Below are 22832 nucleotides of genomic sequence, written 5' to 3'. Positions count from 1 at the left end.
CATATATGCGACATTTTTAAAACTTGCACGTAAAAAGGTGCTTTATACATAAAATCTATCTCTACTAAAAAAATTACCCAGAGTTATACCCAGAAGTGTCTTTACATGACGTACTAATCTAAATTTCAAAATTCTGATTTTTGTCCCTTGGGCAAGTGCCTCGTAAATGTGTGTCTAGCTCAGAAAATTCTGGATCCACAAAAATTCTTCATATATTATGAAATTGCTCATTAAAAATTGCTTCAACTGTCAGCGACAACCTCAGTGAAATGCCTAGAATAGGTTTTGAGTTATCATGGATAGAGGTTGAAATTTTATGAAAAAAATTTACCAAAATTAAATTTTGCACCAAAAAAGGTGTTTTCTACATGAAATCCATCCTCTGTATACTCTATAAAGAAAATTACTTAAAAGGTTTTTGAGTTACATTTAAAAGTTGGTACTTTTAATAAAAATCTGATTTCTGAAATCTAGACCAGGCAGTTCTTTGAGATCCAGAAATTCTTCATATATGAAACTGCTCATTGCAAAACAAATGTAAAAACGTTTGATTTTTGACTATTTGAATAAAAATTACTTCTGTTGCCTGATAAATAATTTCAGTATTTTTTTTGTGATTTCTTTATCAGACGTTTATTTTATATTTAGAAGAAAATATATTTCTTTACTCCCATGCCCAAGTTATGTTTATACAGGGTGTTTTTTAAAGACGTCAATCATTATTAGACTGGAGCTATTAATCTCCATAATACACATGCAGACTAGTGAATAAAAGAATGTCTTTTTGCTACATAATAATTATTTTTTAAAATAGCATGACTATACCTACAACATTTGACTGTATAAAGCAGCTTTTTGTAAATATTTCCAGCTTCTCCTAGTTTCTTTTCCAGGCAATTAATGTCCAATTAGAATCTTTTCCAAACTATTGCAGTTCTGGAATCCTTTTATTTTATAAGTTACCTCGAAATATTTTGAAGCTTTCCTAGAAATATCTGGATAATCCATGGCCTAAAGGCATTTGTATCCAGGTTTTAGATAGACATGTCTAGGGTGCCCAGAGAAATTAAGCACTCCTAGGTAAATTGCTGTATAACTTACCTTCTGGTACTCAGATTAAGTTGATTTTTACTTTAAAAAATTTCTTAAAATATTTCATAATTCTCCTAGAAAAATCTTAAAAATCGAGGCACTAAAGTTGTTTTTATCCAGGTTTTAGATAGACATGTCTAGGGTGCCCCAAGAAATTAAGCACTCCTGAGTAAATTACTGTATAACTTACCTTTTAGTGCTCGGATTGAGTTGATTTTCACTTTAGAAAATTCTTTGGAACATTTTTAAACTTTCCTAAAAAATTCTTAAAGATCCATGCACTAGAAGTATTTTTATTCACGTTTTAGAATTTCAAGTCTAGGATGCTACGGGAAACAAGTACCCTCGGGTAAATTGTTATATAACTTTAATTCTAGTGCCTAGATCAAGTTCATTTTTATTTTATAAGATACCTGGGAATAGTTTGAAGCTTTCCTAGAAATATCTGGAAAATCCATGCCCTAAAGGCATTTTTATCCAGGTTTTAGATAGACATGTCTAGGGTGCCCCGGAAATTTAAGCACTTCTGAGTAAATTGCTATATAACTTACCTTCTAGTGTTCGAATTGAGTTGATTTTTACTTTAGAAAATTTCTTAAAATATTTCATAATTCTCCTGGAAAAATCTTAAAAATCGAAGCACTAAAGGCGTTTTTATCCAGGTTTTAAATAGACATGTCTAGGGTGCCCCGAGAATTTAAGCACTCCTGAGTAAATTACTGTATAACTTACCTTTTAGTGTTCGGATTGAGTTGATTTTTACTTCTAAAAATTTCTTGGAATATTTTTAAACTTTCCTGAAAAATTCTTAAAGATCCATGCACCACAAGCATTTTTATTCACGTTTTAGAAATTCAAGTCTAGGATGCTACGGGAAACAAGTACCCTCGGGTAAATTGTTATATAATTTCAATTCTAGTGCCTAGATCGAGTTCATTTTTATTTTATAACTTACCTGGGAATATTTTGAAGCTTTTCTAGAAATATCTAGAAAATCCGTGCACTAAAGGCATTTATATCCAGGTTTTAGATAGACATGTCTATGGTGCCCAGGGAAATTAAGCACTCCTAGGTAAATTGCTGTATAACTTACCTTCTGGTGCTCAGATTAAGTTGATTTTTACTTTAAAAAATTTCTTAAAATATTTCATAATTCTCCTGGAAAAATCTTAAAAATCGAGGCACTAAAGGCGTTTTTATCCAGGTTTTAAATAGACATGTCTAGGGTGCCCCGGGAAATTAAGTCCTCCTGGGTAAATTGCTGTATAACTTACCTTCTGGTGCTCAGATTAAGTTGATTTTTACTTTAAAAAAATCCTTGGAACATTTTTAAGCTTTCCTGAAAAATTCTTAAAGATCCATACACTACAAGCATTTTTATTCACGTTCTAGAAATTCAAATCTAGGATGCTACGGGAAACAAGTAAATTGTTGTATAATTTCAATTCTAGTGTCTAGATCGAGTTCATTTTTATTTTATAAGTTACCCGGGAATATTTTGAAGCTTTTCTAGAAATATCTGGATATTCCATGCACTAAAGGCGTTTTTATCCAGGTTTTAGATAGACATGTCTAGGGTGTCAAGGGAAATTAAGCACTCCTGAGTAAATTACTGTATAACTTAGCTTTTAGTGCTTGGATTGAGTTGATTTTTACTTTAAAAAATTCCTTGAATTAATTTATAATTTTCCTGGAAAAATCCTAAAAATCCAGGCACTACAAGCATTTTTATTCTGGTTTTGGAAATCCACGTCTAGGATGTCACGGAAAATCAAAAACTCTAGGGTAAATTGCCGTATAACTTGGATTCTAGTGTTTACGTCGGGTTCATGTTTATTTTAAAGTTACCTGGAAATATTTTGAAGCTTTCCTAGAAATATCTGGAAAATACGTGCACTAAAGGCATTTATATCCAGGTTTTAGATAGACATGTCTATGGTGCCCAGGGAAATTAAGCACTCCTAAGTAAATTACTGTATAACTTACCTTTTAGTGCTCGGATTGAGTTGATTTTCACTTTAGAAAATTCTTTGGAATATTTTTAAACTTTTCTGTAAAATTGTTAAAGATCCATGTACTAGAAGTATTTTTATTCACGTTTTAGAAATTCAAGTCTAGGATGCTACGGGAAACAAGTACCCTCGGGTAAATTGTTATATAATTTTAATTCTAGTGCCTAGATAGAGTTCATTTTTATTTTATAAGATACCTGGGAATATTTTAAAGCTTTCCTAGAAATATCTGGAAAGTTCATGCCCTAAAGGCATTTTTATCCAGGTTTTAGATAGACATGTCTAGGGTGTCAAGGGAAATTAAGCACTCCTGAGTAAATTACTATATAACTTAGCTTCTAGTGCTCGGATTGAGTTGATTTTTACTTTAAAAAATTCTTTGGATTATTTTATAATTTTCCTGGGAAAATCCTAAAAATCCAGGCACTACAAGCATTTTTATTCTGGTTTTGGAAATCCACGTCTAGGATATCACGGAAAACCCAGTACTCTAGGGTAAATTGCCATATAACTTAGATTCTAGTGTTTACGTCGGGTTCATTTTTATTTTAAAGTTACCTGGAAATATTCTGAAGCTTTCCTAGAAATATCTGGAAAATCCATGCCCTAAAGGCATTTTTATCCAGGTTTAAGTTAGTCATGTCTAGGGTGCCCAGGGAAATTAAGCACTCCTGGGTAAATTACTATATAACTTAGCTTCTAGTATTCCGATTGAGTTGATTTTTACTTTAAAAAATTTCTTGAAACATTTTATAATTTTCCTAAAAAAATCCTAAAAATCCAGGCACTACAAGCATTTTTATTCAGGTTTTGGAAATCCACGTCTAGGATGTCACGGAAAACCAAGTACTTTAGGATAAATTGCCGTATAATTTGAATTCTAGTGTTTACATCGGGTTCATTTTTATTTTAAAGTTACCTGGGAATATTTTGAAGCTTCCCTAGAAATATCTGGAAAATCCATGCACTAAAGGCGTTTTTATCCAGGTTTTAGATAGACATGTCTAGGGTGCCCCGGGAATTTAAGCACTTCTGAGTAAATTACTGTATAACTTACCTTCTAGTGCTCAGATTGAGTTAATTTTTACTTTAAAAAATTCCTTGGAATATTTTTAAACTTTCCTAAAAAATTCTTAAAGATCCATGGACCACAAGCATTTTTATTCACGTTTTAGAAATTCAAGTCTAGGATGCTACGGGAAACAAGTACCCTTGGGTAAATTGTTGTATAATTTTTATTCTAGTGTCTAGATCGAGTTCATTTTTATTTTATATGTTACCCGGGAACATTTTGTAACTTTTCGAGAAAAATCTGGAAAATCGATGCACTAAAGGCGTTTTTATCCAGGTTTTAGATAGACATGTCTAGGGTGTCAAGGGAAATTAAGCATTCCTGGGTAAATTGCTGTATAACTTAACTTCTAGTGCTCAGATTAAGTTGACTTTTACTTTAAAAAATTTCTTGAAATATTTTATAACTTTCCTGGAAAAATCCTAAAAATCCAGGCACTACAAGCATTTTTATTCAGGTTTTGGAAATCCACGTCTAGGATGTCACGGAAAACCAAGTACTTTAGGATAAATTGCCGTATAACTTGAATTCTAGCGTTTACATCGGGTTCATTTTTATTTTAAAGTTACCTGGGAATATTCTGAAGCTTTCCTAGAAATATCTGGATAATCCATGCCCTAAAGGCATTTTTATCCAGGTTTTAGATAGACATGTCTAGGGTGCCCCAAGAAATTAAGCACTTCTGAGTAAATTACTGTATAATTTAGCTTCTAGTGCTCGGATTGAGTTGATTTTCACTTTAAAAAATTCTTTGGAATATTTTCAAACTTTTCTGTAAAATTCTTAAAGATCCATGCACTAGAAGTATTTTTATTCACGTTTTAGAAATTCAAGTCTAGGATGCTACGGGAAACAAGTACCCTCGGGTAAATTGTTGAATAATTTTAATTCTAGTGCCTAGATCGAGTTCATTTTTATTTTATAAGTTACCTGGGAATATTTTGAAGCTTTCCTAAAAATATCTGGAAAATCCATGCACTAAAGGCATTTTTATCCAGGTTTTAGATAGGCATGTCTAGGGTGTCAAGGGAAATTAAGCACTCCTGGGTAAATTGCCGTATAACTTGAATTCTAGTATTTACATCGGGTTCATTTTTATTTTAAAGTTACCTGGGAATATTCTGAAGCTTTCCTAGAAATATCTGGAAAATCCATGCCCTAAAGGCATTTTTATCCAGGTTTAAGTTAGTCATGTCTAAGGTGCCCAGGGAAATTAAGCACTCCTGGGTAAATTACTATATAACTTAGCTTCTAGTATTCCGATTGAGTTGATTTTTACTTTAAAAAATTTCTTGAAACATTTTATAATTTTCCTGGAAAAATCCTAAAAATCCAGGCACTACAAGCATTTTTATTCAGGTTTTGGAAATCCACGTCTAGGATGTCACGGAAAACCAAGTACTCTAGGGTAAATTGCCGTATAACTTAAATTCTAGTGTTTACATCGAGTTCATTTTTATTTTATAACTTACCTAGAAATATTCTGCAGCTTTTCTAAAAAAATCTGGATAATCCATGCACCAAAGGCATTTATATCCATGTTTTAGATAGTCATGTCTAGGGTGCCAAGAAAAGTTAAGCACTCCTGGGTAAATTGCTGTATAACTTACCTTTTAGTGCTCAGATTGAGTTGATTTTTACTTTAAAAAATTCCTTAAAATATTTTTGCAATAAATATATAGAACTTACAATAAACGACACGCACTCATTTAAATAAAATATCAAAAACACCCCAGTCGACCCAATAACGTAAACATATCTGCAACGTTAAATAAATAAAGCGTAAACAATAATTCTTGATGATTAAACCGTGGCAATTCAATTTACGTCACTAGGTTTAATTAAAACATTTATTTTTATGTATAGGCCGTATAAGCTTGTTAAAACAAACTTTTCAGCCTTCCAGTTATGTAAATATTATACCAAGAAGAGCCCAAGTAATTACTATAGCAATCAGGTAGAAGTAATAAATTTAAAAGTGCAAACATTCGAAGGCGAAAAAATGTTTGTGTGCCTGGGCCAACAGTTTATTTTACATTGAAGGTTTATAATATGTATAAGTCAGATTACTCAGGTTGTTTATTCAATAAATGATTTCTATTGAATTAAAGAGGAACTCAATTATACTGATAATGCGTCATTCTTATTTAAAAAAAAAATGAGGAACAACTGATTGTTTAAGACTTATTTTTTATTCATACCGCCTAATAATACAGGTTTAATCAACGGAGAATGTTTGATCAATGTCTTCATTAATGGGCGTTTAGAGGTCGCCATTAGTGAGAAGCGAATTAAGGACAAATTATTGTAGTTTCCTATTTGGGATTTCCTTACTTTGTCAAAAGCTTTGCTAAGATCTCTATATAATATTCTATTTATATTGCCATAAAATCATTTAGTAAATAAAAAACGATTGGTAATAATAGAGCATAATAACCCCTATCTCAAAAAAAATCACTTTTCCAATAACAGAGTTCTTTGCGGCTTGAATGGCCGCCCTGTTAAGGTTAATCATTCTTCAGTTTCTTGATTTGAAAGGCACGACGGGAATACGAGAATAACCGGCACCGACGATGGTTATAGTCGTAGTTCGGTTCAGACGGTTTTGTCGAGCGGTTCTAAGTCGGGAAGTCCGGTTGGCTTTATTTTATTAATTATCAGCATACAGAATATATATGTTGTACGTGACGTTGCCACGGCTACGGTTCTATTTTGTGCCTCAAAAGTTGCATTATTAGTCATAGGGTCGGTTAATTTAATTATTATTACACCGTCGATATCGGGTTTTTCCTTTAATTTAATTTGCTCTCGTGGATGCAGTAGTGCTATAAGTGAAGTGTGTATTTTTAGAAGGAGATTTTAAGAATCATCTGCCGTCATGAGGTTTGTGATTTAATTGCTTTACGTGTCATGAATTTATATGGAAATATTTGCGGCCCATAAGTGTGTTATATACAAACAAATGAAATTTGTTGGGCGCCAAAGTGTATCCGAGGAACTGAATTTACATACAAAGGCTTACATGATTAAATTGAGCTAACAAGGAGGAGGATTTAATAAATAATATGCTTTATATATATTTTATGGAATGCTGACGATGAAAAATCATTGTTTTTTTGTATATATTATTCAATCTTATTAAGCTGTTTTTAGAGTAAATATTTATATAGAAAAATATATCATATTTAAATAAATGGCGGTATTAAATTAAATATTAAATATATATTTTCTGCAGAAGCATTGTTTTTTTATTAAGATAACCCTTGGCCCCCCACCCACCCCCAACATTTGCCCAGTAAGAAATTGTTTTGAAAAATCATCGTTTTTCGTCCATAACATCCAATCTAAGAGCACTGGTTTTGTATTAAATATATATAATTATATCAAATTTAAATAAATGAACTGTGTTAGTAGTAGATTAGTTATTAACGACGAAATCAGCTGTTATTTATTCATATCATTTTGAAAAACAATGATTTTTAAAAGTAATTTTTAACTGGAAGCTGTGTGGGGTGGGTGGGGGGGGTAAGGGTAAGTTTAATGAAAAAACAGTTTTTTTTTGCAGAAAATAACTGCCTGAGAAAAAAATGCTTTTTTTGGTTCTAGACAACTTTTCATTATCTAGGTATGAAATTATTTGCGGCCAAAAGTGTGTTTTATACAAACAAATTAAATATGTTGGGCGCCAAAGTGTATGCGACGAATCGAATTTGCATACAAAGACTTACATGGTTAAACCAAAGATAATTATACCAACGAATAGTTTACTATTATTTTCTTTGGTTAAACTGATCTAACAAAGACGACGATTTATTAAATAATATGTTTTATGGAATTCTGACGTTTAATTGTAATAAAAAATCACTGTTTTTCGTACATATTATCCAATCAAATAACGCTGTTATTATACTAAATATTTATATATAAAATTATATCACATTTAAATAGACAGCGGTATTAAATTAAATATTAAATATATATTTTCTGCAGAAACGTTATTTTTTTATTAAGATAACCCTTGGCCCCCCACCCACCCCCAACGTTTGCCCAGTAAGAAATTCTTTTCAAAAATCATCGTTTTTTGTCCATAACATCCAATCTAAAAGCACTGTTTTTGTATTAAATATTTATTAATATACATATATATAATTATATAAAATTTAAATAAAAAAAATTTGTTGTTTCATGCGTATTATTTTGAAAAACAATGATTTTTCAAAACAATTTTTTACTGGTGAGTTGTGTGGGGTGGGTGGGGGGTAAGGCTAAGTTTAATGAAAAAACAGTTTTTTTGCAGAAAATAACTGCTTGAGAAAAAAATCCTTTTTTTTTTGGTTCTAGACAACTTTTCATTATCTAGGTATGAAATTATTTGCGGCCAAAAGTGTGTTTTATACAAACAAATTAAATATGTTGGGCGCCAAAGTATATCGAAGTAACTAAATTTGCAAACAAGGGCTTATATGATTAAATTGATCTAACAAAGACGACGATTTATTAAATAATATGTTTTATGGAATTTTGACGTTTAATTGTAATGAAAAATCACTGTTTTTCGTACATATTATCCAACCAAATAACGCCGTTATTATACTAAATATTTATATATAAAATGATATCACATTTAAATAAACGGTGGTATTAAATTAAATATTAAATATATATTTTCTGCAGAAACATTGTTTTTTTATTAAGATAACCCTTGGCCCCCCACCCACCCCCAAAATTTGCTCAGTAAGAAATTCTATTGAAAAATCACCGCTTTTCGTTCAGAATATTTAATCTAATGTTTTTGTATTAAATATTTATTAATATACATATATATAATTATATAAAATTTAAATAAAAAAAATTTGTTGTTTGATGCGTATTATTTTGAAAACCAATGATTTTTAAAAATAATTTTTTACTGGAAGCTGTGTGGGGTGGGTGGGGGGTAAGGGTAAGTTTAATGAAAAAACAGCTTTTTTTGCAGAAAATAATTGCCTAGGAAAAAAATGCTTTTTTTGGTTCTAGACAACTTTTCATTATCTAGGTATGAAATTATTTGCGGCCAAAAGTGTATTTTAAACAAACAAATTAAATATGTTATTATGATAGATTTATTTATTTGAATTTTGGATAACTATATATAAGTAGTATCGAAAAACTTATTTTTCCATTAAATTTGTTGGGAAAACTAGCTGAATAATTAATTGATCTATGTTGCTCATTCATTCATTCCTTTATTATCAGCCATTTGCATCTAGGATTTCTGTTAAAAATATTATATTTAACCACTAACCTCGAAAGAAAGGAGCTAATGGACATTTTCAGAGGATACCAGACACAAGATTGCCAAAAAAAAAATATTGGAACAAATACAACTAGTAGGGAGAAAGGAAGGAATGACAGGAAGACCTGAAAGGAATAAGTTATAAGGGCTATGAGTGAAAGAACCCTTACACAATACCTTGAATCCACTACTTAGTTCTTTCTATACTTAAGAACTAAACTTAAAGTGGTATACGAAAGAAAGTGCGTTTTAATAGAAACTGCTTAATTACGACACAATGTTGTATCTTTGGGTTCACATTTTTAAAAGCATTTAATAAGTCTCTAAAAAAATTATGCTAATTTAAACTGAAATTAAATGGTTATCTCCAACGATAAAAGTCTAAAATTACCACGCTTAATGTAAAACGACCACGAATAATAAAAATCGAAATTTCCCAACCGTAAGTTGCATAAATACAGTTTGTTAGTTAATGCTCGTAATCTGTTTAGTGGTTTATGTAAAAATGGGAGATTTAATCTGATTGTAACTATGAAATATTAAATATTTTTTCTATTTGTACTCAGACCTAAGTTTCTAAGTGAAACTCTTTACTAACGCACCTTATTGCACAAGGAAATTATATAATATCCAATTAAATTATGCATTAAACTTAATTGGCTAAGATGGAAAAATTGAAACTGTACAGGAAAAAGCGGCACTAAAAAAACCTTGTAACTTACTCTATAAAAACAGTAAGTGACTTTCATTTAATTAATTTTTTTTTATTATTTTACGCTTATAAGAGTTAATAATTAATATTTATGGTTAAAGTAATAAATTAAGCCATATAATATATTTATATGCATTTAAATTAAAATGCATATGCAAGTAAATAGTCCAGTACATTTAGTGCAAAAAAAATTAATTAATCATTGATGAATTTTTAATTTATTGAGAGGTAAAATGTACCAATTTTATTAATTCCTTATGTCCATATGTTCATAGTTTAAAAACAAAACAAGATAAACGTATGAAAATTGGCATACAGGTTCTCCGTTAAAAATTGTTATAGACACCTGTTAGCATTTTCCAAAAAAAAAAATTAAAATTTGAAGAAAAAATTAATAATTCATGGATTGTCCATAAGTCAAAAACTATATACTGCAGACATTTGAAAATGTGTACATGTATTCCTCGACTGAATTGATTAATTAAGTATTTGAGCATTTTTCATAAATTGCCATAACTCAGAAACTATGCAATATAGACATTTGAAAATTTATATACATATTCTTCGATTAAATTTATTAGACAAAGTCGTTGAAAAAATTATTTATATACAAATTAGTAAATTCGTTAGACACTTGTTTTAGAATTTTTTCCAAAAAAAAAAATTTAAACTGAAGAAATTGACCCTGAAATTTAAGAAAAAAATCTTCAAAATTAATTGAATTTTTTTTGACAGAAAATTGCAATATCTCTAAAACGCTTTGAGTTACAAATCTGAGAATTGGAACGCAGCTTCTTTTTATAAATTCGTTGGACACGTGTTTCAGGATTTTTCCAAAAAATAACTGAAACTGAAGAAATTAACCCTGAAAATTGAAAAAATAATTTTTGAAATAAATTGAATTTTTTAGGGGCAATATGCCTATAACTCTAAAACCAATTGAGCTAAAGACTTTAAAATGGGAACGCAGCTTCTCCTAGTAAATTCATTAGACACGTATTTTAGGGTTTTTAAAAAAAATTGAAACTCAAGAAATTAATCCTGAAAATTGAAAAAATAATTTTTAAAATAAATTGAATTTTCTAAGGACAAAATGCCTATAACTCTAAAACCAATTGAGCTAGAGACTTGAAAATTGGAACGCAGCTTCTTCTAGTAAATTCGTTGGACACGTATTTTAGGATTTTTTGTAATTTTGTAATATTCTAGTCAAAATAAACAATTTTCAAGTCTCTAGCTCAATTAGTTTTTGAGTTATAGGCATTTTTTCCCTAGAACATTCAATTTATTTCAAAAATTATTTTTTCAAATTTCAGGGTTGATTTCTTGAGTTTTATTTTTTTTTTTGAAAAACCCCAAAACACATGTCTAACGAACTTACTAGGAGAAGCTGCGTTCCAATTTTCAAGTCTCTCGCTCAATTGGTTTTAGAGTTATAGGCATTTTGTCTTTAAAAAAATCAATTTATTTCAACATTTTTTTTTTCAATTTCCAAGGTTAATTTCTTCAGTTTTAATTATTTTTTGGAAAAACCCTGAAACACGTATCCAACGAATTCCTAAAAAGAAGCTGCGTTTCAATTTTCAAGTCTCTAGCTCAATTGGTTTTAGAGTTATAGGTATATTGCCCCTAGAAAATTAAATTTATTTCAAAAATAATTTTTTCAATTTACAGGGTTAATTTCTTCAGTTTCAATTATTTTTTGGAAAAATCTTGAAACACGTGTCCAACGAATTTATAAAGAGAAGCTGCGTTCCAATTCTCAGATTTGTAACTCAAAGGGTTTTGGAGACATTGCAATTTTCTGTCAAAAAACAAATTCAATTAATTTTGAAGATTTTATCTCAATTTCCAAAGTTAATTTCTTGAGTTTAATTATTAAAAAAAAAACCTAAGACACGTATCTAATGAATTTACTAGAAGAAGCTGCGTTCCAATTTTTAAGTCTCTAGCTTTATTGGTTGTAGAGTTATATGCAATTTGCCCCTAGAACATTCAATTTATTTCAAAAATATATTTTTTTATTTCCTGGGTTAATTTCTTTAGTTTCAGTTTTTTTTAAAACCTTCAAACAGGTGTCTAACGAATTTACTGGAAAAAGCTGCGTTCCAATTATCAGATCTGTAACTCAATTAGTTTCGGAGGTATGGGCAATTTGTGCCTAGAAAATTCAATTTATTTCGAAGATTTTTTTGTCAATTTTCTGGGTTAATTTTATCGGTTTTGATTGTTTTTTGAAAAAATCCTAAAATACGTGTCCAACGAATTTACTAGAAGAAGCTGCGTTCCAATTTTCAAGTCTCTAGCTCAATTGGTTTTAGAGTTATAGGTATATTGCCCCTAGAAAATTAAATTTATTTCAAAAATAATTTTTTCAATTTTCAGGATTAATTTCTTGAGTTTCAATTTTTTTTTTTGAAAAACCCTAAAATACGTGTCTAATGAATTTACTAGGAGAAGCTGCGTTCCAATTTTCAGATCTCTAGCGCAATTAGTCTCGGAGATATGGGCAATTTGTGCCTAGAAAATTCAATTTATTTCGAGGATTCTTTTGTCAATTATCAAGGTTAATTTTATCGGTTTTAATTTTGTTTAAAAAAAACCCTAAAACACGTGTCCAACGAATTTACTAGGAGAAGCTGCGTTCCCATTTTAAAGTCTTTAGCTCAATTGGTTTTAGAGTTATAGGCATATTGCCCCTAGAAAATTCAATTTATTTCAAAAATTATTTTTTCAATTTTCAGGGTTAATTTCTTCAGTTTCAATTATTTTTTGGAAAAATCCTGAAACACGTGTCCAACGAATTTATAAAAAGAATCTGCGTTCCAATTCTCAGATTTGTAACTCAAAGCGTTTTAGAGATATTGCAATTTTCTCTCAAAAAAAATTCAATTAATTTTGAAGATTTTTTTCTTAAATTTCAGGGTCAATTCCTTCAGTTTAAATTTTTTTTTTTGGAAAAAATTCTAAAACAAGTGTCCAACGAATTTACTAATTTGTATATAAATAATTTTTTCAACGAATTTGTCTAATAAATTTAATCGAAGAATATGTATATAAATTTTCAAATGTCTATATTGCATAGTTTTTGAGTTATGGACAATTTATGAAAAATGCTCAAATACTTAATTAATCAATTTAGTCAAGGAATACATGTACACATTTTTAAATGTCTGCAGTATATAGTTTTTGACTTATGGACAATCCATGAATTATTAATTTTTTCTTCAAATTTTAATTTTTTTTTTGGAAAATGCAAAAAAAAGGTGTCTATAACAATTTTTAACGGAGAACCTGTATGCCAATTTTCATACGTTTATCTTGTTTTGTTTTTAAACTATGAACATATGGACATAAGGAATTAATAAAATTGGTACATTTTACCTCTCAATAAATTAAAAATTCATCAATGATTAATTCATTTTTTTTGCACTAAATGTACTGGACTATTTACTTGCATATGCATTTTAATTTAAATGCATATAAATATATTATATGGCTCATCAAGGATTTAAAAAATAAAATTTATTTTTGTAAAATTCAATGATGTACTTTTTTTTTTATTAAATAATATTCACGATAAATCCCTTATGGACGCCATTGGTAAAAATTAATTTTTTTCTTTGTACGTCGAAAAATGCCCCCTAAAACCTTCTTGTTTAACGTGAATAAAACATAAACATATAATATTAAATTCCTCAGCGTATATCACATTTTACCTGATATTTATAATTGAAGTTCAACCAAAAATGTACATCTGGTGTAAACAAAAAATAAACGTTTATTTAACTGTCGTGTGTTGGTTGTTGTGGGTTTGAGGTCACCTGCAAGCATACAAAAAAAATCAATTATACACTATCAAATAATTGAAAGAACTCGTCCATTATCTCAAAGAGACCTACATAAAATATAATATAATATATATTTTGAGGCCAAGACTTTTCTTTATTTACAAGCAGATTCATTAAAAAGCCACCAATTGACTGAACTAAACCAAACTACGTCTTATAGGGTACACAAAAGGTATTACCTGATTCGATCGATTTATTTACCAGATTAATTAATACAAATTGTAGATTTTTTTGTACTAAGGGTCCAAAACAATGAGGAAAATTTTACCATCATCTTTGAAAGCCTGTAAGAAATTTTCCAATTAAAATATTAACTTGAAATATCTCCAGAAATATAAAATGAAGTTTTCCTAATGGTTTAAAAAAATTTTGAGTCAATATGGACCATTTTTAAGGAAGTTGTAGATTTTTTTGTACTAAGGGTCCAAAACAATGAGAAAAATTTTACCATCATCTTTGAAAGCCTGTAAGAAATTTTCCAATTAAAATATTAACTTGAAATATCTCCAGAAATATAAAATGAAGTTTTCTTAATGGTTTAGAAGAATTTTGAGTAAATATGGACAATTTTTAAGGAAGTTGTAGATTTTTTTGTACTAAAAGTCCAAAACAATGAGGAAAATTTTACCATCATCTTTAAAAGCCTGTAAGAAATTTTTCAATTAAAATATTAACTTGAAATAGCTCCAGAAATATAAAATGAAGTTTTCTTAATGGTTTAAAGGAATTTTGAGTAAATATGGACCATTTTTAAGGAAGTTGTAAATTTTTTTGTACTAAGGGTCCAAAACAATGGAGAAATTTTACCATAATCTTTGATAGCCTCTAAAAAAAATTTCAATTAAAATATTAACTTGAAATATCTTTAGAAATATAAAATGAAGTTTTCCTAATGGTTTAAAAAAAATTTGAGTCAATATGGACCATTTTTAAGGAAGTTGTAGATTTTTTTGTACTAAGGGTTCAAAACAATGAGAAAAATTTTACCATAATCTTTGAAAGCCTGTAAGAAATTTTCTAATTAAAATATTAACTTGAAATATCTCCAGAAATATAAAATAAAGTTTTCTTAATGGTTTAAAGGAATTTTGAGTAAATATGGACCATTTTTAAGGAAGTTGTAAATTTTTTTGTACTAAAGGTCCAAAACAATGGAGAAATTTACCATAATTTTTGATAGCCTCTAAAAAAAATTTCAATTGAAATATTAACTTGAAATATCTTTAGAAATATAAAATAAAGTTTTCTTAATGGTTTAGAGGAATTTTAAGCAAATATGGACCATTTTTAAGGAAGTTGTAAATTTTTTTGTACTAAGGGTTCAAAACAATGGAAAAATTTTACCATAATTTTTGATAGCCTCTAAAAAAAATTTCAATTGAAATATTAACTTGAAATATCTTTAGAAATATAAAATGAAGTTTTTCTAATGGTTTAAAAAAATTTTGAGTCAATATGGACCATTTTTAAGGAAGTTGTAGATTTTTTTGTACTAAGGGTTCAAAACAATGAGGAAAATTTTACCATCATCTTTGAAAGCCTGTAAGAAATTTTCTAATTAAATTATTAACTTGAAATATCTCCAGAAATATAAAATGAAGTTTTCTTAATGGTTTAGAGGAATTTTGAGTAAATATGGACAATTTTTAAGGAAGTTGTAAATTTTTTTGTACTAAGGGTCCAAAACAATGAGAAAAATTTTACCATCATCTTTGAAAGCCTGTAAGAAATTTCCCAATTAAAATATTAACTTGAAATATCTCCAGAAATATAAAATGAAGTTTTCTTAATGGTTTAAAGGAATTTTGAGTAAATATGGACCATTTTTAAGGAAGTTGTAAATTTTTTTGTACTAAGGGTCCAAAACAATGAAGAAATTTTACCATAATCTTTGATAGCCTCTAAAAAAAATTTCAATTGAAATATTAACTTGAAATATCTTTAGAAATATAAAATGAAGTTTTTCTAATGGTTTAAAAAAATTTTGAGTCAATATGGACCATTTTTAAGGAAGTTGTAGATTTTTTTGTACTAAGGGTTCAAAACAATGAGAAAAATTTTACCATAATCTTTGATAGCCTTTAAAAAAAATTTCAATTGAAATATTAACTTGAAATATCTCCAGAAATATAAAATGAAGTTTTCTTAATGGTTTAGAGGAATTTTGAGTAAATATCGACCATTTTTAAGGAAGTTGTAAATTTTTTTGTAATAAGGGTCCAAAACAATGGAGAAATTTTACCATAATCTTTTATAGCCTCTAAAAAAAATTTCAATTGAAATATTAACTTAAAATATCTCCAGAAATATAAAATGAAGTTTTCCTAATGGTTTAGAGGAATTTTGAGTAATAATGGGCCATTTTTAAGGAAGTTGTAAATTTTTTTGTACTAAGGGTCCAAAACAATGGAGAAATTTTACCATAATCTTTGATAGCCTCTAAAAAAAATTTCAATTGAAATATTAACTTGAAATATCTTTAGAAATATAAAATGAAGTTTTCCTAATGGTTTAAAAAAAATTTGAGTCAATATGGACCATTTTTAAGGCAGTTGTATTTTTTTGTAATAAGGGTCCAAAACAATGAGGAAAATTTTACCATAATCTTTGAAAGCCTGTAAGAAATTTTCTAATTAAAATATTAACTTGAAACATCTCCAGAAATATAAAATGAAGTTTTCTTAATGGTTTAGAGGAATATTGAGTAAATATGGACAATTTTTAAGGAAGTTGTAAACTTTTTTGTACTAAGGGTCCAAAACAATGGAGAAATTTTACCATAATCTTTGATAGCCTCTAAAAAAAATTTCAATTAAAATATTAACTTGAAATATCTTTAGAAATATAAAATAAAGTTTTCTTAATGGTTTAGAGGAATTTTGAGCAAATATGGACAATTTTTAAGGAAGTTGTAGATTTTTTTGTACTAAGGGTCCAAAACAATGAGGAAAATTTTACCATCATCTTTGAAAGCCTGTAAAAAATTTTTCAATTAAAATATTAACTTCATATATCTTTGAAAACAAAAACTTAAGTATTTCTATTGATTTAGTGCAGTTCTAAGAGACCTTGGACTATTTTTATGGCGGTTATAGACTTTTTTATACTGAGGGTCCAAAATATGAAAAAAATTTACCATTATCTTTGACAGCCTCTAAAAAATTTTTTCTATTCAAATATTAATGTAAGAAACCTCTAAAAGCATATAACGAAGTCTTTCTAACATTTTAGTGCAACTTTGGTTATATTTGGGTCACTTTTAAGGGAGCTATTGACCTATTTGTACTAAGAGATCCAAAAAAATTGGAAAATTTTTCCACCATCATTCACACAGTGTAAAAGATTTTGTAACTCAAATATTAACTTGAAATATCTTAAAAACATGAAGTAGAGTTTTTCTAACAATCTAGTAAGCTTTGCGGAAATTTGAACAACCTTTAAGAGAGTTTTGGAGTTTTTTGTACTAAGGGTCCAAAAAATTAGACTTTCTGTATTTTTTCCGTCAAAAATTTTTTACCATCATCTTTGACAGCCTATAAAAAATTTTGTAATTAAGACATCAACTTGAAATTACCTTAAAAGCATAAAATGAAGTTTTCCTGATACTATAATGGAACTTTCAGGAAATTTGGGCTATTTTTGAAAGAGTTAAAGCCTCTTCAAAAAAATTCAGAAATTTATACAATCATTTTTGACAGTCTGTAAAAAAAAATTTAATTAAAATGTTAACTTAAAATATATTTAAAAATTTAAAATCAATGTTTCCTAACAATCTAGCAGAATTTTGGGGAAATTTGGAGAACTTTTAAGAGAGTTATAGACTTTTTCGTACTAAGGGTTAAAAACAAATTGGGGTTTTTTTACCATCATCTTAGACAGCCTGTAAAAAATTGTCCAATTTAAATAATAACCTGAAATATCTTTAGAAACATAAAATAAGGTTTTTCTAATAACCTAGTGAAACCTTAAGGAATTTTGGACCATTTTTAAGGAAGCTGTAGATTTTTTTGTACAGAGAGTACAAAAAAATAGGTAAATTTTTACCATCAACTTTGAAAGCCTGTAAAAAATATCTTAATTAAAATATTTAATTGAAACATCTTTGAAAATATAAAATGCAGTATTCCCAACGATTTAGTGGAACTCTGGTTAAATTTGGACCATTTTTAAAGTAGTTATGGATCTTTTTGTACGTTTGGGTGAACCTACGTCTTATAACACACACAAAAGGTATTACCCGATTCGATCGATTTATTTACCAGATTAATTAATATTCACGCCGTAACTTTTTAAAAATACATTACGAAACGAACCGCGGGCAGCCTTGACTTACATAAGCAGATTTTTTTCGGTTACAAGTTTTTCAGTACAAGGCTCTTAAATATTATTTTTTAAAGAAACAATTAGGCGAGCGCCTTTAATAATAATAATCCATTGTTCCATTGTCAACTTCCTGATAATAAGGTTTATGATGGTTTTTAACACATTTTCAGATAGTCGTGTCCTTTAAAAGAAATGAAATCGAGCAGAACGCACGTGATCGCCTTTCATGAGTTGTGACCAATGGGCCAGCCACAAACCCACCGTTACTTTAATGTTAGACCACCTGGACGGAAAAAGATCTCTTGCCGCTGGACCATCGAAATAATAATGAATGTTCATAACGACATTGTTGCTTAGGTGAGTTTTGTATTTTAACGGTAACAAGCGTGAGTTGTCTTTATATCTGCTTATTTAATTGCCATGTCTTAAGTTTGGATCACACCTTCTAAGCTAAACTTCAGTTTACTGTCAAAATTAATGTGTCAAGATCAATCATCAAATTGCAAAGAATTCGGTCCAATTTTCCTTTGGTTAATTGCATGTTAAGTAAGTGCATTATATGAATAGTTACCCTATTAAAAGAGGTCTTAACAATGATGCAACCTGATATTGAGTTTTCTTTTATTTCAGGCGGTTGAACCTAATAGAGTCGAGGTATTCTTTAAGGTGGGCTGTTATTTTATTAAGGGAATAAATAGGTGATTGAGCAATTTACGATCAAAGAATTTTTTTTAGTGTGTTTAGGAAGCTCGCTTTAAATCCATTAAATAAAAAGAGTTGTATATGGATTGTACACGATTTTCTTATGGACACAAATATTAAAAATTTACAAAAGTATTATCGCGGACTATACACTTTTTATATTGACCTAAAATATTTTCACTTTAAATTAATTAAAAAAAACACACTTTTTTAAAATTACTTACCAAATCGCCTCTTTAAATTTAGGAACGTTAATTACTTGTCAAATTATTGGCAATTGACACATTCACGAGAATCAAACTAATAACTACAGCGTTGCCAGATTCTGAAACTATTTTCTTAGGTTTTATCCAGATTCCAGGCAGCTGAAAGTGAAATTTAGTTTTTTATTCCAGGCAGTTGTAAAATTTATTCATAAAGTGATTTTTTTTTGTAATTTCAGGCAATTGAGAACTTTCCTTTTTTTTCATCAATTAAGTTTTTTCCATAATTTCCTTTTATTACAGGCAGTGAAAAAGTTGATTTTCATTTCAATTTATCCAGATTCCAAGCAGTTAAACGTTACATTTAAATTTTTATTCCAGGCAGTTGTAAGATTTCTTAATTACGTGATTTTTTTTGTAATTTCAAACAACTGAGAACCTTTCCTTTTTTTTCACCAATTGAGCTTTTTCCATAATATCCTTTTATTCCAGGCAGTTAAAAAGTCGAATTTTGTGTCAATTTATCCAGATTTCAGACAGTTAAACGTAAAATTTAGTTTTTTATTCCAGGCAGTTAAAAAATCGAATTTTGTTTAAATTTATCCAGATTCCAGGCGGTTGAACGTAAAATTTAGTTGTTTATTCCAGGCAGTTGTAAAAGTTCTTCATTAACTGATTTTTTTTGTAATTTCAGGCAATTGAGAACTTTAAAATTTTTTCTTAATCGATTAAGTCTTTTCGATAATTTCCTTTTATTCCAGGCAGTTAAAAAGTCGATTTTCGTTTCAATTTATCCAGATTCCAGGCAGTTGAACGTAAAATTAAAATTTTTATTCCAGGCAGTTGTAAGATTTCTTCATTAGGTGATTTTTTTTGTAATTTCAAACAACTGAGAACTTTCCTTTTTTTTCACAAATTGAGTTTTTTCCATAATTTCCTTTTATTCCAGGCAGTTAAAAAGTCGAATTTTGTGTCAATTTATCCAGATTTCAGACAGTTAAACGTAAAATTTAGTTTTTTATTCCAGGCAGTTGTAAGATTTCTTCACTAAGTGATTTTTTTTTGTAATTTCAGGCAACTGAGAACTTTTCTTTTTTTTTTCATCAAATAGGTATTTTCCATAATTTCTTTTTATTTCAGGCAGTGAAAAAGTCAATTTTTGTATTAATTTATACAGATTTCAGGCAGTTGAACCTAAATTTTATTTTTCTATTTCAGGCATTTGTGAAAATATTTCCTATTTAATGCATTTTTTCTTGATTTCAAGCAATTGAGAAGTTTTATATTTTTTTCTTACAAATTGAGTTTTGACTGTAATTTGGGCGTGCTTTATCAATTGGCTTTTCTTCGTTATTTTCTTTTATTCTAGGCAGTAAAAAGTCGATTTTATCCAGATTCCAGGCAGTTGAACGTAAAATTAAAATTTTTATTCCAGGCAGTTGTAAGATTTGTTCATTAAGTGATTTTTTTTTTGTAATTTCAGGCAACTGAGAAACTTTCCTTTCTTTTCATCAATTGAGTCTTTTCTATAATTTCTTTTAATTCCAGGCAGTTAAAAAGTCGATATTTGTATCAATTTATCCAGATTTCAAGTAGTTAAACGTAAAATTTAATTTTTTGTTCCAGGTAGCAGTTGTAAGATTTCTTCATTAAGTGATTTTTTTCGTAATTTCAGGAAATTGAGAACTTTGCCTTTTTTTTCATCAATTGAGTTTTTTCCATAATTTCTTTTTAGTTCAGGCAGTAGAAAGCCGATTTTCATTTCAATTTATCCAGATTCCAAGCAGTTGAACGTAAAATTAAAATTTTTATTCCAGGCAGTTGTAAAATTTCTCCACTAAGTCATTTTTTTTTGTAATTTCAGGCAATTGAAAACTTAAAAATTTTTTTTAAATTAATTGAGTTTTTTCCATAATTTCTTTTTATTCCAGGCAGTTAAAAAGTCGATTTTCGTTTCAATTTATCCAGATTCCAAGCAGTTAAACGTAAAATTAAATCTAAAATATTTTCACTTTTAATTAAATTAAAAAAAAAACACACTTTTTTAAAGTTACTTACCAAATCGCCTCTTTGTGTTTATGAATGTTAACGTTTAAAATTACCTGTCAAATTATTGACATTTGACACATTCAGGAGCATCAAACTAATAACTACAGCGTTGCCAGATTCTGAAATTATTTTCTTAGGTTTTATCCAGATTCCAGGCGGTTGAACATAAAATTTAGTTTTTTTTATTCCAGGCAGTTATAAAATGTCTTCATTAACCGATTTTTTTCAAAATTTCAGGCAACTGAGAACTTTCCTTTTTTTTCATCAATTGAGTTTTTTCCATAATGCCTTTTAATTTCAGGCAGTGAAAAAGTCGACTTTTGTTCCAATTTATCCGGATTTTAAGCAGTTGGACCCAAATTTTATTTTTCTATTTCAGGCCTTTGTGAAAATATTTCCCATTAAATGAATTTTTTCTTGATTTCAACGAATTGAGAAGTTTTATATTTTTTTCTTACAAATTGAGTTTTGACTGTAATTTGGGCGTGCTTTGTCAATTGGCTTTTCTTCGTTATTTTCTTTTATTCCAGGCAGTAAAGAGTCGATTTTCGTTTAAATTTATCTAGATTCCAGACAGTTGTCAAATTTAGTTTTTTTATTCCAGGCAGTTGTAAAATTTCTTCATTAACTGATTTTTTTTTGTAATTTCAGGCAACTGAAAACTTTCACGTTTTTTTTCATCAATTGAGTTTTTTCCATAATTTTCTTTTTATTTCAGGCAGTTAAAAAGTCGAATTTCGTTTCAATTTATCCAGATTCCAAGCAGTTAAACGTAAAATTAAATCTAAAATATTTTCACTTTTAATTAAATTTAAAAAAACGCACTTTTTCAAAGTTGATTAGCAAATCGCCTCTTTGTATTTATGAACGTTAACGTTTAAAATTACCTGTCAAATTATTGGCATTTGACACATTCAGGAGCATCAAACTAATAACTTTAGCGTTGCCAGATTTTGAAATTATTTTCCCAGGTTTTATTCCATATATATTAATTTATTATATAAAGGTGTCAGGTCAGAGGGTTTAATTTGTTTAAAGTGTTAATTTCATGTCGATTTTTTTATATCTTACTATCTTACATTTTTTCAAACAAATCGAAATTATATTTACTACCTTAATATTGACAATGGTTTCGATTGAGTTGAATTAAATACTTACCAGCCGTTACACTCTCTTAAATTTTACATATCAAATGAGGGATCTTTACCAACTGATTAAAAACTTAAAAAAAAATATATAATAAATAAACAGTGCAGGTTAAAATAGAGTAATTATATCAAAATTTTTTTATATTAGTTAATATAAACAATAGGAAATTCGCTTACAAGTTACAAGAAATTCTGCGTGAAAACCGGAATTTATTCCTTCCATTAACTTTGTTAATAACTGCCGACTTTTACTTAAACTTTATGGAGTTTTGTCAAGTATGACAACACTGACTGCAAAATTGACTCAAGAAGACCTAAAAGAAAGAAAAAATCGAAATCTCCACAGTTTCTTACAGTGGAGGTTTCGATTTTTTATTTTTTTATTCCAGGAAA

The 22832-nt window shown here is 28.6% G+C and overlaps 1 protein-coding gene across 5 annotated transcripts in view; it reads left to right on the top strand.

The window, feature by feature from the left end:
- The window catches only part of LOC126745009 (beta-1,4-glucuronyltransferase 1-like), a 60433-nt gene that overhangs the window by 16071 nt on the left and 21530 nt on the right, over positions 1-22832 (top strand). For 2 of the 5 annotated variants that reach the window (XM_050452651.1, XM_050452653.1), the window contains exon 2: positions 18508-18694. The gene's annotated coding sequence lies outside the window, so the exon portion shown is untranslated. Of the gene's footprint in view, positions 1-6763; positions 7060-18507; positions 18695-18797; positions 18884-22832 lie in introns of those variants that run through there. The other 3 variants (XM_050452654.1, XM_050452650.1, XM_050452652.1) reach the window with 3 other exon arrangements.

The sequence above is a fragment of the Anthonomus grandis genome, chromosome 15 (genome assembly GCF_022605725.1).
Source record: "Anthonomus grandis grandis chromosome 15, icAntGran1.3, whole genome shotgun sequence".
Lineage (NCBI taxonomy): Eukaryota > Metazoa > Arthropoda > Insecta > Coleoptera > Curculionidae > Anthonomus > Anthonomus grandis.
Note: the sequence above shows the minus strand (reverse complement) of the source record. Positions and strands in the feature narration are given on the sequence as shown.